Source organism: Episyrphus balteatus, chromosome 1 (genome assembly GCF_945859705.1).
Source record: "Episyrphus balteatus chromosome 1, idEpiBalt1.1, whole genome shotgun sequence".
In the NCBI taxonomy this organism is placed as follows: Eukaryota; Metazoa; Arthropoda; class Insecta; order Diptera; family Syrphidae; genus Episyrphus; species Episyrphus balteatus.
This window is the reverse complement of record NC_079134.1, coordinates 132,386,661-132,401,361: the sequence shown is the minus strand read 5'-3', so window position 1 is coordinate 132,401,361 and position 14,701 is coordinate 132,386,661. Positions and strand designations below refer to the sequence as shown.

General features: G+C 30.7%; 1 protein-coding gene across 1 annotated transcript in view; it reads right to left on the bottom strand.

The window, feature by feature from the left end:
* LOC129919640 (potassium channel subfamily T member 2) overlaps positions 1-13,777 on the bottom strand; it is a 485,782-nt gene extending 472,005 nt beyond the window's left edge. The window contains exon 1 of the mRNA XM_056000636.1: positions 13,004-13,777. The gene's annotated coding sequence lies outside the window, so the exon portion shown is untranslated. The remainder of the gene's footprint in view (positions 1-13,003) is intronic.
* Positions 13,778-14,701: the final 924 nt, after the last annotated feature.

Here is a 14,701-nt window from a genome sequence, read left to right as displayed (position 1 = left end):
GAGATTAATTTAAGAATAACTGCGTTTAAGAAAAAATTCTTAAAAAATTTCGAAACTAAGCTATAACGTTTTGTTTGAACGTTGTACACGTGTTGGGGCTATGACAAAATGATGATTTTGGGTAAAGGAAAATTTTTTTGACAATTCTAAAGATACCAGGTGAAAGATGAGGGAAAAAAAATTAGGCGTTTGATACGGATTTTTTTTTCAACACTCTGCGTTTCGAAATATGAATTTTTGAAAAACACCTTGTTTTTAGGGGTATTTTTGGGTAATTTTTGATTTTTAACTTTTATAGGACTTTTTTATTGGCCTTATGCATACACGGCAAAAAATTGGAATCGTTTAGTGAGTTTTGACTGAATAACGGAAGAAACAAGTTTTTAAAAAACACGTTTTTTGACCGTTTTTAACCGATTTTCATCGTTTGGTATGGAGTATATGGAGTAATGATAGACCATGACTACGACTAAATGTGTGCGAAGTTTCAATTATTTTCGTATACACAATTTTGAGATAACGGTAAAATAAAATTTTAGAATTCAACAGGTTATAACTTTTGACCAAAAGCAGATAGAAATTTTATTAAACTTTTATGAGTATAATTTGATTAGTATGTCTTGTTCGACAGCTTATTCCAAATAGGACCTGCCCCAAACTAGATCCCAAACGGTCGAATGTCACGTACAGACAGACAAAGTCAACCATAAAATTTTAACGATTTTTATCTTTTACTTTCAAAAACAAAAAATTGATATGTTTTTGAAAAATTCAAAAATGTACTATTTTTTATTTTGTCTAAATTGAAGTATAACAGTTTCTTAAACTCCTAGAAATGTTGGTTTAAATCAATTAAGACTTTTAGGAGAAATTAAAAAATTAAGAAATATTTTAAGACATGTACTTTAATAACAGACTAAAAAAAATACTATATCTATTTAAATAAAAAAAATATTTCAAAGCTTTTGTATTTGTTAAAATAGTAAGAGATTTTTTGGTAAAATCAAATTATTCCAGTATTGTTATTGTGGAAGGTAGGTACCATAGCATTAAAGAGTTCAAATTTTCTTAGCAAGCCACTTTAATTTAGTAGAATGTAATTCTGAACTTTTCATGCAAACAATACAGCAATAAAAATTGTTCAACAATTATTTGCTTTACTTGACATGATCAATTTTTTTTTCAACGGATCAATGTATCATTTTAAATTATTTTTGTTAGTGTGAAATAGTAATTTCTTTAAGAATTTTTTTTTAATTGTTTATTTAAAAAAAAAAACACTAACAATTTTCGAAAAAAAAAATAAAAGTCTAAAAATTGTTTGCTTTGCAAGAAATTAAATAGAATGCTTTATTTGAACTTCAAAAGGATGTTTTTGTTATTTTTTAATTGTTTTCTTAATTTTTCTTTTAATCTATCTCTATTAAAATTATAATACAAATTAAATAAAAGTAATAATTTATGAGTTTTAACATACAAAACATTGACAAGTATGTGCGACCCAGTCATGCATTTTATTTTGAAGAACATTGTAAATACTTATAGTTATAATTATAATTAATAAACAAATCAATCAATCAATCTAAATACGAGTTTTCTATCATTTTGCCCAAAATTTCTTGTACTGTGATACGAATTAGATCTTCAATTTTTTCGTTCTCAATTTTTTATTTTGTTTTCACAATGTTTGTTTTGGTACTTTGGAACTATATTGTAACGAAGCGTTACATTTCTCTTGTATATACACCCGGACTATATCCATACACCGCTTCAATTTTACAACTGGCCGCCCGGACTATTAAAAACATAAAACCGCACCGCCCGGACTATGAACCGCACAAACCATTAAAACAGGCCACACCACCATCGACAACAACAAATTACTGCATACAATATTTATATATGATATTGTGTACTTTAATTTTTATAATTCACATTTAGTATAAGCAAGATTATAAGTAGGGAGACGTATTATTTTCAAAAAAAATCGAGAATCGTCAACCTTCGATAAAAGAAGTAGTTCTCCCGCCGCTACTAAAGTTGAATAGCAACTTGGTTATGGTGCAAGAGGTATAACTCTTGTATAACCCTTTCACCCTCACTTTGAGGCTGGGCTTTTTCCGAGAGTTATTAGGTAGCGCTCTATTCACCCTCGCTAGGAGGTGTGCTCTAGAATATTCCCCCTCATCTTGAGTCCGGGCTAATTCCCACTCAATTTGAGGCCGTGGCTTTTCTATACAGAGCATGTTAGGTTATAACGATAAAATTTCTATTGTGTAGCAAATAAATAAAAAATAATCAAATAATTGTTAAGAGAGTAGTTGGTTGATTTAAGGAATAAAGAACAAAATTGATAATTGGAAGAATTCGGTGTTTTTATTCTCTCTCAGGACGAACCTTGGATTCCGGCGAGCTTACCTCAGCCTTTAGAAATTAAGCATCACAATATTCAATATCACTATTCAGTCAATTGCAATTACCAGATTAGAAACAAGATCTACCTCTACAAAGTTGACAAGGTTACTGAATATAATATTTTCCTTGCAGTTTTTAAAATTTATTTCATTAATTTTTCCATAACATAATTTATGCTTTTATTAAAAAAAAGAGTGTGTGTACACATGTACACTCGACTGAAGTTATACTTCTCATTCAGTATACATATATAAATGAATTTCATTTGATATTTTTAATTTCTATTATTAAATTAATTAATCCACACTTCGTTTTTAACATTTTTATCAAGTGAACAATAAATTAATTCTTTCATCCTCCTTGCGTCCATGTAGTTTTCAATTTAATCTGTGAACTTTACTCATGTTGTGCGGTTCAGAACGTACTATATATGGTTAACTCATTTGAGCTGAGCTGAAAGTGAGCTGAGCTGATGGTTGAGCTGAGCTGTTGGGTGAGCTAAGGTAAAGTGAGCTGAGCTGAGCTGTGATGGGTGAGAGGATACATTGATTTTTATTTGGAAAGTATAATGAAATATGAAGATATTTTAAACTTTTATAAAACACCATAGCTTAAGATGTTTGGTTCTAGTTATTAATGGAATTATTTTAACACATAGATATTTTTATAAATAAGACAGATAATTTTTCGTGATCTTTTCTCTTGGTGTTTTTGATAGTAAATATATTTCTATTTTTTAGTAAAATATTTCTTTTTTTATCATAAAAAAAAAATTCCGGTAGAATCCGGTTTTTCGACTTTTTTCAAAATTCCGAGAAAATCGGTTTTGAAAGTTGGGGTAAATTTTTTTTTCGAAAAATTCCCGAATCTTTAAACGCTCCTGGAAGCTAAACCGCTTTAGAGCAATTTTTGGGAGTGATGCCAAATGATAGCTTGTGTCATGGGCCTACGCTTTGCACATTATCAGATTTTTAAAAAATCGCCTTCCATGTTAAACCACCACATCATGCCTTTTTTTTCAGAATCGCGCCTATTTTTTTTTTACTTTTAAGTTCTCCCGGTTTGAGAACGCGTGGACCTACAGGAATGGGAGTTGTACCCAAATGTAGGTTAGAGTCCCCGCTATCTTTTGGCATCAAAAATTTTATTTTAATTTTCTTCAAAATTCCGCGATATAGGCGTTGGAACGCTTTGATCTAGAGACAGGGGAGTGGTGCCATATGAAAGCTTATATTCTCAGCTAGCCAATAGTGGTATAATCCGGTTTTTCGATTTTTTTCAAAATTCCGAGAAATTCGCGTTTGAAAGTTGGGGTAAAATTTTTTTTCGAAAAATCCCCGAATCTTTGAACGCTCCTGGAAGCTAAACCGCTTGAGAGCAATTTTTGGGAGTGATGCCAAATGATAGCTTGTGTCATGGGCCTACGCTTTGCACATTGTCAGATTTTTAAAAAATCGCCTTCCATGTTAAACCGCCACATCATGCCTATTTTTTCAGAATCGTGCCTATTTTTTTTTTTACTTTTAAGTTCTCCCGGTTTGAGAACGCGTGGACCTACAGGAATGGGAGTTGTACCCAAATGTAGCTTAGAGTCCCCGCTATCTTTTGGCATCAAAAATTTTATTTTCATTTTCTTCAAAATTCCGCGATATAGGCGTTGGAACGCTTTGATCTAGAGACAGGGGAGTGGTGCCATATGAAAGCTTATATTCTCAGCTAGCCAATAGTGGTATAATCCGGTTTTTCGATTTTTTTCAAAATTCCGAGAAAATCGCGTTTGAAAGTTGGGGTAAATTTTTTTTTCGAAAAATCCCCGAATCTTTGAACGCTCCTGGAAGCTAAACCGCTTGAGAGCAATTTTTGGGAGTGATGCCCAATGATAGCTTGTGTCATGGGCCTACGCTTTGCACATTCTCAGATTTTTAAAAAATCATCTTCCATGTTAAACCGCCACATCATACCTATTTTTTCAGAATCGGGCTTAACTTTTTTCTTACCTTTAAGTTCACCCGGTTTGAGAACGCGTGCACCTACAGGGATGGGAGTTGTACCCAAATGTAGGTTAGAGTCCTCGCTACCTTTTGGCATCAAAAAAATTTTTTTCATTTTTTTCAAAATTCCGAGATATATGCGTTGGAAGTTGGGGCGCTCACTTTCAGCTCAGCTCACTTTCAGCTCAGCTCAAATGAGCTAAGCTATGGTACCTAGCTCAAATTTGAGCTGAGCTGTGAGCTGAGCTGAAATGTGAGCTTTTTGCAACCCTGGCAACTTGCCACATGGAAATTACCACATGCAACTTGCCACACACAACTTGCCACATACAACTTGCCACATGCAACTTGCCACATACGACTTGCCACATGCAACTTGCCACATGAAACATGTAACTTGCAACGTGTTGTGTGTTTTGTGTTTGCCGTACTACGGCGTACTGCATTTTTAAATACTAAAGTACTGCCTACTCTAAAGGTGAAACGACAGCCCTGCTACCCAGGGTGATCGCGTCATAATCCCTTTGACATTCTTGTCAAAAAGTAAATTTTCATACCCACCCTCCCATAAGAAGTATAACTTCAAAAAGTTTTAAAAAAAATGTATGTATTTTATCCTAGGATAAGACCTTGAATGAAAATATGCAAAACCACATGCTTAAACATATAAAATGAAACGATTGCTTTTTTTAAAGGTCAAGAGAAACATATTGATTTTTTTTTTTTTCATATTTTCACATCTGCCATCTGTGGCTTTGGTACATTAACAATATTTTTCAATACTTCAATCGAGTATTCTGTCATGGAAGAGATTATTTTAGACTATAAATTTGAATAACCTCGATGCAAATCATTTTTTATTATTACCAATAAACATTTCTAAACATAATTGCACCACCAATATTCATATCAATAAACATAATCTACGCGTCTAATAAATAAAATCAATAAGAAAATAACAATCCTTTAATGCCACTTAAGTGTAGTATTAAACAAAAACAAATAAAAAACACAGTACATACAACTTATCATACTCGAAAGTGAGGTTAATTAAAATTATCTTGTATCAACCGCCCTTGGGTTGGTTTTCAAAATATTTCATCTGGTGGATCAAAAACTTTAACGTATCATCTCATCAATAAGCTCAGTCTGGCTCATTCCACACCCGCAACATATGTTTTATAAGGCTGGGATCGCACTTAAGTGGTTAATTAATTATTCCAGTAAATGTTGGGATCTTTTGTTTACGTACGTGCACTTTAAGGGTTTCAGTTGAATATATACACATTATGGATACATTTTGTTATAGTGTTCATTATGCTCATCTTTTCAGAACATTGAAGTAGATATTCCGTGAGAGTACAAAATTCTGAAAAATTCATGCTTTATGGTTTCTGGGTTTTATATCAACAAAAACATCAAAATGTGTGAAGGGTGTTTCTAATATTAAATTCTTGCATTTTTTGTTTGCTTGGGAGTTTAAAAAGTAATTCATGGTTAAAATGAAACTATTTTAAATTTTAATTTACTTGCAGACAAAGTTTTCTTAGAACTAAAAAACAAAATACCTATGTACATGACTTATTTCTGTTTGATTAAAAAAGCAAAATTTCTTAAGGGAAAACTTCAAATTAAAAGAAAATTAAAATGCGAAGCATTGAGTTTCGAGAAACTTAGCTGAGTTATATTGAATATTAAAACATTTATACTCTTTTTAGATAATTCATGCGAAATTTTGAAAAAAAAACTATTTCTTTATTTCTTCTTGCTTGGCCTTTTAATGGAAAATTTAATTAATTTTGAGAAATTCAATAAGTCCAATACTCTGCAAGGGAGGATCAATTTTCTGTACAAACGTATATCGAGGTTTCAAGCAAAACTAACATTACAAAGAAAAAAGTTTTCAAACAACTTTAAAAAATGGTTATTAATAAGCTACTCCATAAAAAAATAAAATGCTATGCTTCGTTTTAGGGTTCTCTACTGACAAATTAATTTAGTAGATTAAATGCGTTCTTAAAATGTAAGTTTCGAAATGAGAGTGCGACACACAGTGGGGAAAAGGCGGAAAAAACCCAACTTTCGGAAGTACGATTTATTTTGATACTGCACGTGTTTCTAACTGTAAATTAGTTGAAGAATCAGAAAATGAAAACTGTTTTTCAAAAAAAAAATTGTGGGCCTGGAGATTATCGCTCAAAGTTGAAAAATAGTGAAAACTGATAAAAATACAAGTAGTTTCAAAATGATCCATTTACCGTATAATTTCAAGGTTTGAACCAACTTTTTTTGTAAATAGGCTTAAAATAAATGGACAAACAAACATATGGTACATTAGTTTAGCGAAAAAGAATTGAATACGATTTTTTTGACAAAAAACATTCCATTTAAGTGACTTTTTATGTTCACATAAGGTTTTAACTACTTCCTCTGTTTGCCTCTGTTGGCGGATAGGTTTCGTTAGATAGTGTTAAATAGTTTTCAAAAAAAATCTCACCCGAAGACGTCCGTATTCATTTTTTATAGCAATTTCAATCTGAAAAAGTCATTCAAAAAAGCAAAAGAAAAAAAATAAGGCAAAAAAGAAATATGCAGCTATTTTCGCCAGACAAATCTTTCTAAATGTATTTTGGTATGCTGAATCTGAATGTGAAGTCCGTTTTGCTAAGCAGCCCAAAATTATTGATAAGATTGCAAAAAAAAATTTTATACCCACAATTTTAAAGTTTTTCCCAATTTAGTCGCTGTTGGGATCAGGAGTTTGTGTTAATGAAACCTGCATTGCACATTTACCTATTAAAACAAATGTTTTTTTTCACTAAGCCACTTTTTAGACTTTATTTATAACTATCGGAATCGGAATACAGTAAAACTGGTTATTTGAAGCCTCTCTTATCTTTAGTTCCACTTTTTTCCAAAAAAAAGATGGAACGATTTGATGGAATGTTCCGCTAATTGAAGGAAAAGTTTAGGCTTGGTAGCCGTTTAAATTTTAGAACTAACCAAGGAAAAAAAAGTTTCCAAAAAAGTTAAATTTTGAAAAAAATGCCATACCTACCGTTTTTGGATATTTTTCCTTTTTTGAAAATTTTTGTTTTTTTTTTTTTTGATTTATGTAAAATTTAAACATTATTTATTTATAAAATGTTCAAATAAACTCAAAAGAATTTGATTTTTCTAAAAAAACGATTGGAAGTATAGTCGAGTCAAATTAGACATAAAATTTGTAAAATCTCGGAATCCAGGGAAAGTCGATGCATTTAAAAAACGAGTATAGGGCTGCATTATAAAAGGGTCAAATAAGAAAGTTAAAAAAAAAAATTTCACCGCTCTCGATTACAACAGTTTTTATGGACCGTTAACTGTCATTCCGTATGCAAGCGTCAATCGGAATTGCTGTCTCATTTTAGATTTTGATCAAACTTTGTAGGGATGTTCTCTAGGACTGTAAGGAAGCAAATCCATTATGATTTAATTTTAAGTTGCGTGGTTTCCCCGGTACCCGCATTCGAATTTTTTCAGAAGGTCATTTTTATGTTATTATAGCTTTGCGTCTACTAAAGATATCTTTTTGTTTGAAACGCCATTTTAAAGCTTAAGAGTAGTAATTTTTGAATATATATTAAAAAATTACGTAATAATTATCCCTGAATTAAAAATAGTTTTTGAAAAACTGGTCATTTTGCTGATTTTTCATGGTTTTTGACTGGCTCCAGAACCTTGGCTATTATATGTAGGAAGCTTATACTTACCAAATATTAAATATAGATATTTTTCAACAAAATAAATCTAAAATGAACTCGATGGCTGTACTCCTTATGTAAAAATTTTAAGTTCAAAGTATTGAGTATTTTAAAAAAGCTAATTTTTATACTGTCATTTTCTACGATTTGACTAAACGAAGAAACGTGAAACTTACAGTATGTTAAGCTAAGAGTACGAACTAAATATACTATTAATTTCATGCTTCTATCTTATGTCAAACATAGTGCAATCATAGCCTTAAGTAGGGTTTTTTTGGCTTTTTAGCATTTTTGCGAATTTTCAAACAAGCGGTACACTAAGAAGATATGAAAATAACACAATTTTATTTAGAGGACTTAAAGTTAAAAGTTTCAACTTAACACACTGTTAGTTTCATGTTTCTATCTTTAGTCAAATCGTAAAAAATCATAGTATAAAAAAATATTTTTTCAAAAAACTCAAAACTTTGAACTTAAAATTTTTGCATAAGGAGTACAGCCATCGAGTTCATTTTAGATTTATTTTGTTGAAAAATATCTATATTTAATATTTGGTAAGTATAAGCTTCCTACATATAATAGCCAAGGTTCTGGAGCCAGTCAAAAACCATGAAAAATCAGCAAAATTACCAGTTTTTCAAAAATTATTTTTAATTCAGGGATAATTATTACGTAATTTTTTAATATATATTCAAAAATTACTACTCTTAAGCTTTAACATGGCGTTTCAAACAAAAAGATATCTTTAGTAGACGCAAAGCTATAATAACATAAAAATGACCTTCTGAAAAAGTTCGAATGCGGGTAGCGGGGAAACCACGCAACTTAAAATTAAATCATCATGGATTTGCTTCCTTATAGTCCTAGAGAACATCCCTACAAAGTTTGATCAAAATCTAAAATGAGACAGCAATTCCGATTGACGCTTGCATACGGAATGACAGTAAACGGTCTATAAAAACTGTTGTAATCGAGAGCGGTGAATTTTTTTTTTTTAACTTTCTTATTTGACTCTATTATAATGCAGCCCTATACTCGTTTTTCAGATGCATCGACTTTCCATGGATTCCGAGGTATAAAGCTAATTTGACTCCACTAGTAAGTCATTTACAGCTGCAAAAACTTGATTTCAGATTTTTTAATATAATTTTTTTCTGAGTGGACGTGGCAATGGGTGGTCATTGATGTAGGTTTGTCTTGCTTTTAGCTACCTTTCCTGCAAATTTCATGAAAATTGGTTCAGTAGTTTAGTCTTAATTGAGTTTTTTCCGGTCTCCCATACAAGGTGCCCCACTGTGCGGCATTTACTCCAACTGTACTGGACAATTGTTATTGAGCTGGTATACTTGTTTTAATTGCTAAATTTATAGATTTAAAAGATTCTGAGCTGAAATTTTAAGCTGTCCCAACAAGTTAAATCACGTCCAATCAAATATGGAAACCTTATTCAAAAAAAAAAAAAAAACTACACAAAAAAACTTTTTTTTTTAAACCATAGCCATATTTCTAGGCCTAAACTTAATACATTATTATATTATTTTTTTCATAATTTAGGCTTTTGCTTGGCATTTTAAAAATGTTCTTATTACTTTAAAATAGGATTGGCGAATAGAATTTCTCATTTTAAAAAAAGGCAACCCTGGTTTTTTTTACACCAATTTGAGCTATGTTACTCGACGTTCGCCTCTTATAAGCGTTTGTTCAAAGCGCTTTTATAAATATATAAATAACCATTTAAAATTAAAGCTTTTGGTAAAGTTATCAGACGAAAACAAAAAAAATTGAGGGTACAAAAATATTAAAACACATTTTTTTCTTTAAAAAAAAAAACAACTTTTCTTTTGAAAATTTGAATGCATAATATCTCTTAAGATATTTTTTTTTTTAATCTAAGATCTCAGTTTGTTTAGAATCACTTAAAACATCATGTGTACGAAATTTAACTCGAGGAATTTGCAATACTTGGAAACAGTTATATGGTAGATATCAAAAAATAATTGTTTAAATCATTAGCATTTTTATATTATAAAAATGTTCAAAAGATTTTAATCAGTAAACAATGTTTTCGAATCTTATTTTAACACTAATCCCACGTAAATATTTTATTGAAAAATTTTCATTGATCATCTGCATACATACTAGGTAGGTAGGTACTAGGTTGCTTCTTATATGGTCGAAAAAATCTTTTTTTCGATTTTTTAATGAGACACCCCTGCATTATGTTCTACCATATAAGTATATTGTATTTTTTTTTTTCCGATTTTAATATTAAAATTTAGGGGTCGCTACCATTCACTAAAGATTTAAGTAAAAAAAAAAAGATCAATTTCAACAAAATTTTTCAATCTTCTAATAAACAGTCAGTTAACTGTCTGTCGAATAAAGATATTAGGCTCATAAACAATCAGATAAAATCATTGAATTTTTACTATAAAGTACTTAATTCTGATTACAAATTTAAAAATTTTCTGAGAAAAAAAAAACAACATTTGGTGTATTTTTCAAAACTTTGAATTGTGGTAGCGACCCCTAGAATGTGTTTAAACTGGACCAAATTTTACCCAATTTATATTTAAGGCAGGAAGAACAAAATGAAAGGGTGTCCCATTAAAATTTCGAAAATTGATTTTTAAGAAGCATCCTAGTAGGTAGGGGAGAGTGGGGCTAAATGTAACAGGGGTAAGAATTAACAGCTAAAAAAAAGCGATGTTCCTTTCAATATTAAGAAACGCGTAAGGGAGAAAAATGCTCAATTTTTGCATATCTACCGGCACATTTTCTTCAGATGAAGATTAGACGACAGGGTGAGAAGTTACACTAGTGGTGCCCAAAAAATGCATGTTTGTAACTTTTTTTTTAAATTTTATTTTCGGTCTACCTCTTTACCCGAAAAAGATAGAGTGCTAAGTGTTTTTTTGTTATATGCAACTGTGTTTTGGCTCAAATTGCGTGTATATGTTATGTCTATATCAGTTTCGCTTTTTTTTTAAATTGATTTTATGTGCCAAATTTCATGCTGGGGCTAGTTGTAACATTTTTCCGGGGCAAGTTGTACCATGTAAAAACCTACCTATACTGAAAAATTGTTTACCTAATATAATTAACAACCCTGAATATGAATGCTTGTAATTGAATTTGTATTTATTTTGAAATTGGAAAAACATTTTTGAACCACCACTTGAATTCATAAAGCTTATTAAACAATTTATGAATTCGAATAACTTTTATTCAAGACTACTGTCAAATTTTCTCTGGAAATCTTGGATTTGCTCCACTTTTTACAAATTTGCACCAAAATTTCATGACTGAGGTTTGTTTTTATTGTTATTAATTAAAAATAAATAAATATAAACAAATAAAGGTATTTTTCTCTTATTTTTAGTTCTTGGTACAACCTACCCCGGTATGTGTTACACTTTGCCCCGTATGTGGGGTAAGTTGAAACAATATCAGCATTTTAATCTCTGTGTGTAATTCCATTTATAAAAAAAAAAATGCATTCCAAAAAATTCTGTAATCTAGTATAAAAAAACAGAGAGATTTTATACTCTAAAATATAAAAGAATTGATTTAAAAGCTATTTGTATTTTTAATCAATTTTTTTAATTGATTTTTATGTGGAGCCGACGACAGGTATACCAAACGAAGACTGACTAAATGAAAAAAAAAAACATAAAGAATAAATCGTACAGTTAAAAAAGATCACATTTGGTAAGATTAAGGTGGCAATACTCTATACTCTAGTTTGAAAAGGTATAATATTGGACTAGACGATTTGTCAAAATAAACCAAAATGATATGAATTAGCGAATGATATTCAAATTTGTTTTGTGATCCTCTAATATTGTATGTTGTCTTTTTATCTTTTATTTATGTTATCAAAAGAAGTGATACCTTTTGTTTTTTTTTTTTTCTATAAACTCCAAACCATGGAAGGAGTGTTCAGTTTTATATCTATTATTCAGAACTTAAATAAAACAGTATACATAATAACCATTCACAAAAAAAACTCCTCTTTTCCTATCAACTTATTGTTATATTACTTGAATTCTTATATTATTTGAACAAATTTAGCTGAATACACAAAGGATTTACACATCAATAACATTCCCTAACAAAAACACCTTCCGTACAAAAATACAAAAAAAAACAAAACCCTATCAAAGCATTCACTAAATCTAAACACAAACAAAAGTGTAATACCTACACACAAATCAAATCAACATTTTTTTTGTTCTGTCTATTTCTATTTCGATTTCGACGTGACTTGCAAAATATTTAGATTTACTCTAAACTTGGTCTAAATAGTCTTAGGTTTTTTTGTATGTTTTTTTTTTTTTTGCTCTTTGTATCCCTATTTTTCGTGATGCTCAAACATAAAAACCAACTCTATTACATAATAAAGGGCACGGGAGGATTAGCATGCGTGCTTTGTCTTTTCGTTGGCTATTTTTTTTGTACAAGATAAAAAAAAAAACTTTCAACACAAAAAAGGTTTTTTGTTTATTTGCTTTGTTTTGTGTTGTGTTTTATTTATTCTTCAAAACCAACCCATTGAATTGGGTGAATCCTTTGAGAGAACCAAAAAAAAAATTCAGACTGATGAATTTTTTTCTTTTTTTTTTTTGTTATCGATTTTTTTTCTGACATCAACATTAAATAAATTTTTGTTTTTCAAAATTGTCAATGACAATTCTATAAGCACCACAAAGATTTACATGTATAAGTATGTCAACAAACACATATCAATTTTATCCTTTGTTTCGTCTCCTCCTCTCTCCTTTAAGAAATCATCTCGTGTTTTTCTATTGAAAATGTTTTGCGATTTTAAAATTAAAAGAAAACAATACTCACAATCATACATTTGTTATCCATTAATCCAACCACAAATGTTCATATAGGTAGATATATCCTGAAATAATCCTGAAACACTTTTTTCACTTTTGAAGAGGTTTTTTTTTATTTTTATTATTAATTTAGCACAACACACATCAACACTTAAGGGAAATTCATTTTCTTACATGATTTTTGCATTTAATGTGAAATTCTTCGAGGACATTTCGAGAAAAAAAAAGAGAAATGGAAAAGGACCCAAATTCTAATCAGACAAAGAATGGCCTTGTTTTGTTTTTTTTTTTTTTTCTTCTGCTTCTTCTTTCACATCAACATTGGTTTACCAGCTAAATTACCAAAAACAAAATACCATCGATTTATTTGATCCTTTTTTTGTGTTTTACACCAAGGACGATCGATGTTGCACTTAGAATGCACTTTCACATTTCAAATCAAACCGATTTTCGTGTATAGTCATGTTTTTATGACCATTTCACTTGTCCGTTTTTAACGTTTTTTTTTTTTTTTTTAATTTTTTTTCAAACTCACTTTCCGTAAAAAGATATGACTTCATGCGTTACGACGTCTATGTCATGCGATTTTTTTTAATATATCAGTGACAAATTCCACCGAAACACAGAGAAAAAAAACACACTCACAAAGGATGTCCGAATAGAGCGTTTTCTAACCATCAACTGTGTGTCATGAAGACAGCAGCAGTTTTTTCAACCAGCCAAAAACGCCTCTAAAAACGAAGAAACAAAAACACATAAAACGGAGTTTGCAGATGGAGCTTTTCCTCTACCCCAAAATAAAAAAAAAAAACCACCATCCATCCTACTGTATCCTTTTCGCAGCAAGACTACACCAACGAAAACAAAACAATAAAAAAAAAAGTTATTTTTCTCCTTCGGTCCTCTTCTGCACACACAATCCTATAATTTTTGTTCAACACCCATACACGAAAATATTCTATGTTTCCCGCACATCCACAGTTGATAGTATAAATGTCCTTTTTGGAAATTATGCAAATGTTTATATCCGAAGGATGTCACATCATGTGGTACTGTTTCCGATGCTGTGGCAGCAATGAGGAGTACTTCATCCTGATGTGGTTAATGATTTTTGTGTTGAGGGGGCACAGCAGAACAAAGAAGATGATACTAAACACCTGTCACCACTAATACACATGCAATATATCACAAAAATAATACTCTCCCATTCACATGTGCGACTTTGGCTCTAAAGGTTAGAGTATCCTTTTCTTTATTCAATGATGATGATGATGGCCCAAAAGTGAGCGAGAGCCCGAAAAATACGTTTTAAAGCTCTCACATTTGGTTTGTGCTTCTATTTGCTATCCCTTCTTCTTCATTCGCTCTGTAAACAATATTGTGATTTTCATTTGTGAGAAATTTCACTTTTATATTCCTGTTTATCACAGTTTCCTTTTCTACCTTGATTACGTAATGGGGAAAATATAGAGCAACAATAATAAAATACGAAGAGAGCGAGAGTCAAAAGATACCCTACCCCACTTACACCCATTGAAATATATCGTCATACTAGCTAGCACATGGTTCTTGTAGGAGAGTATACGAAAAATGAGGGTGCTTTGAACTAGTAACCTAAAAACATTGAAATGCGTTAAAGCGTGGTGGATGGTGGTATCGTTGTAGGTTGTAGTAGCTTGGGTTTTTGGCGCGAAAATGTTTTTTG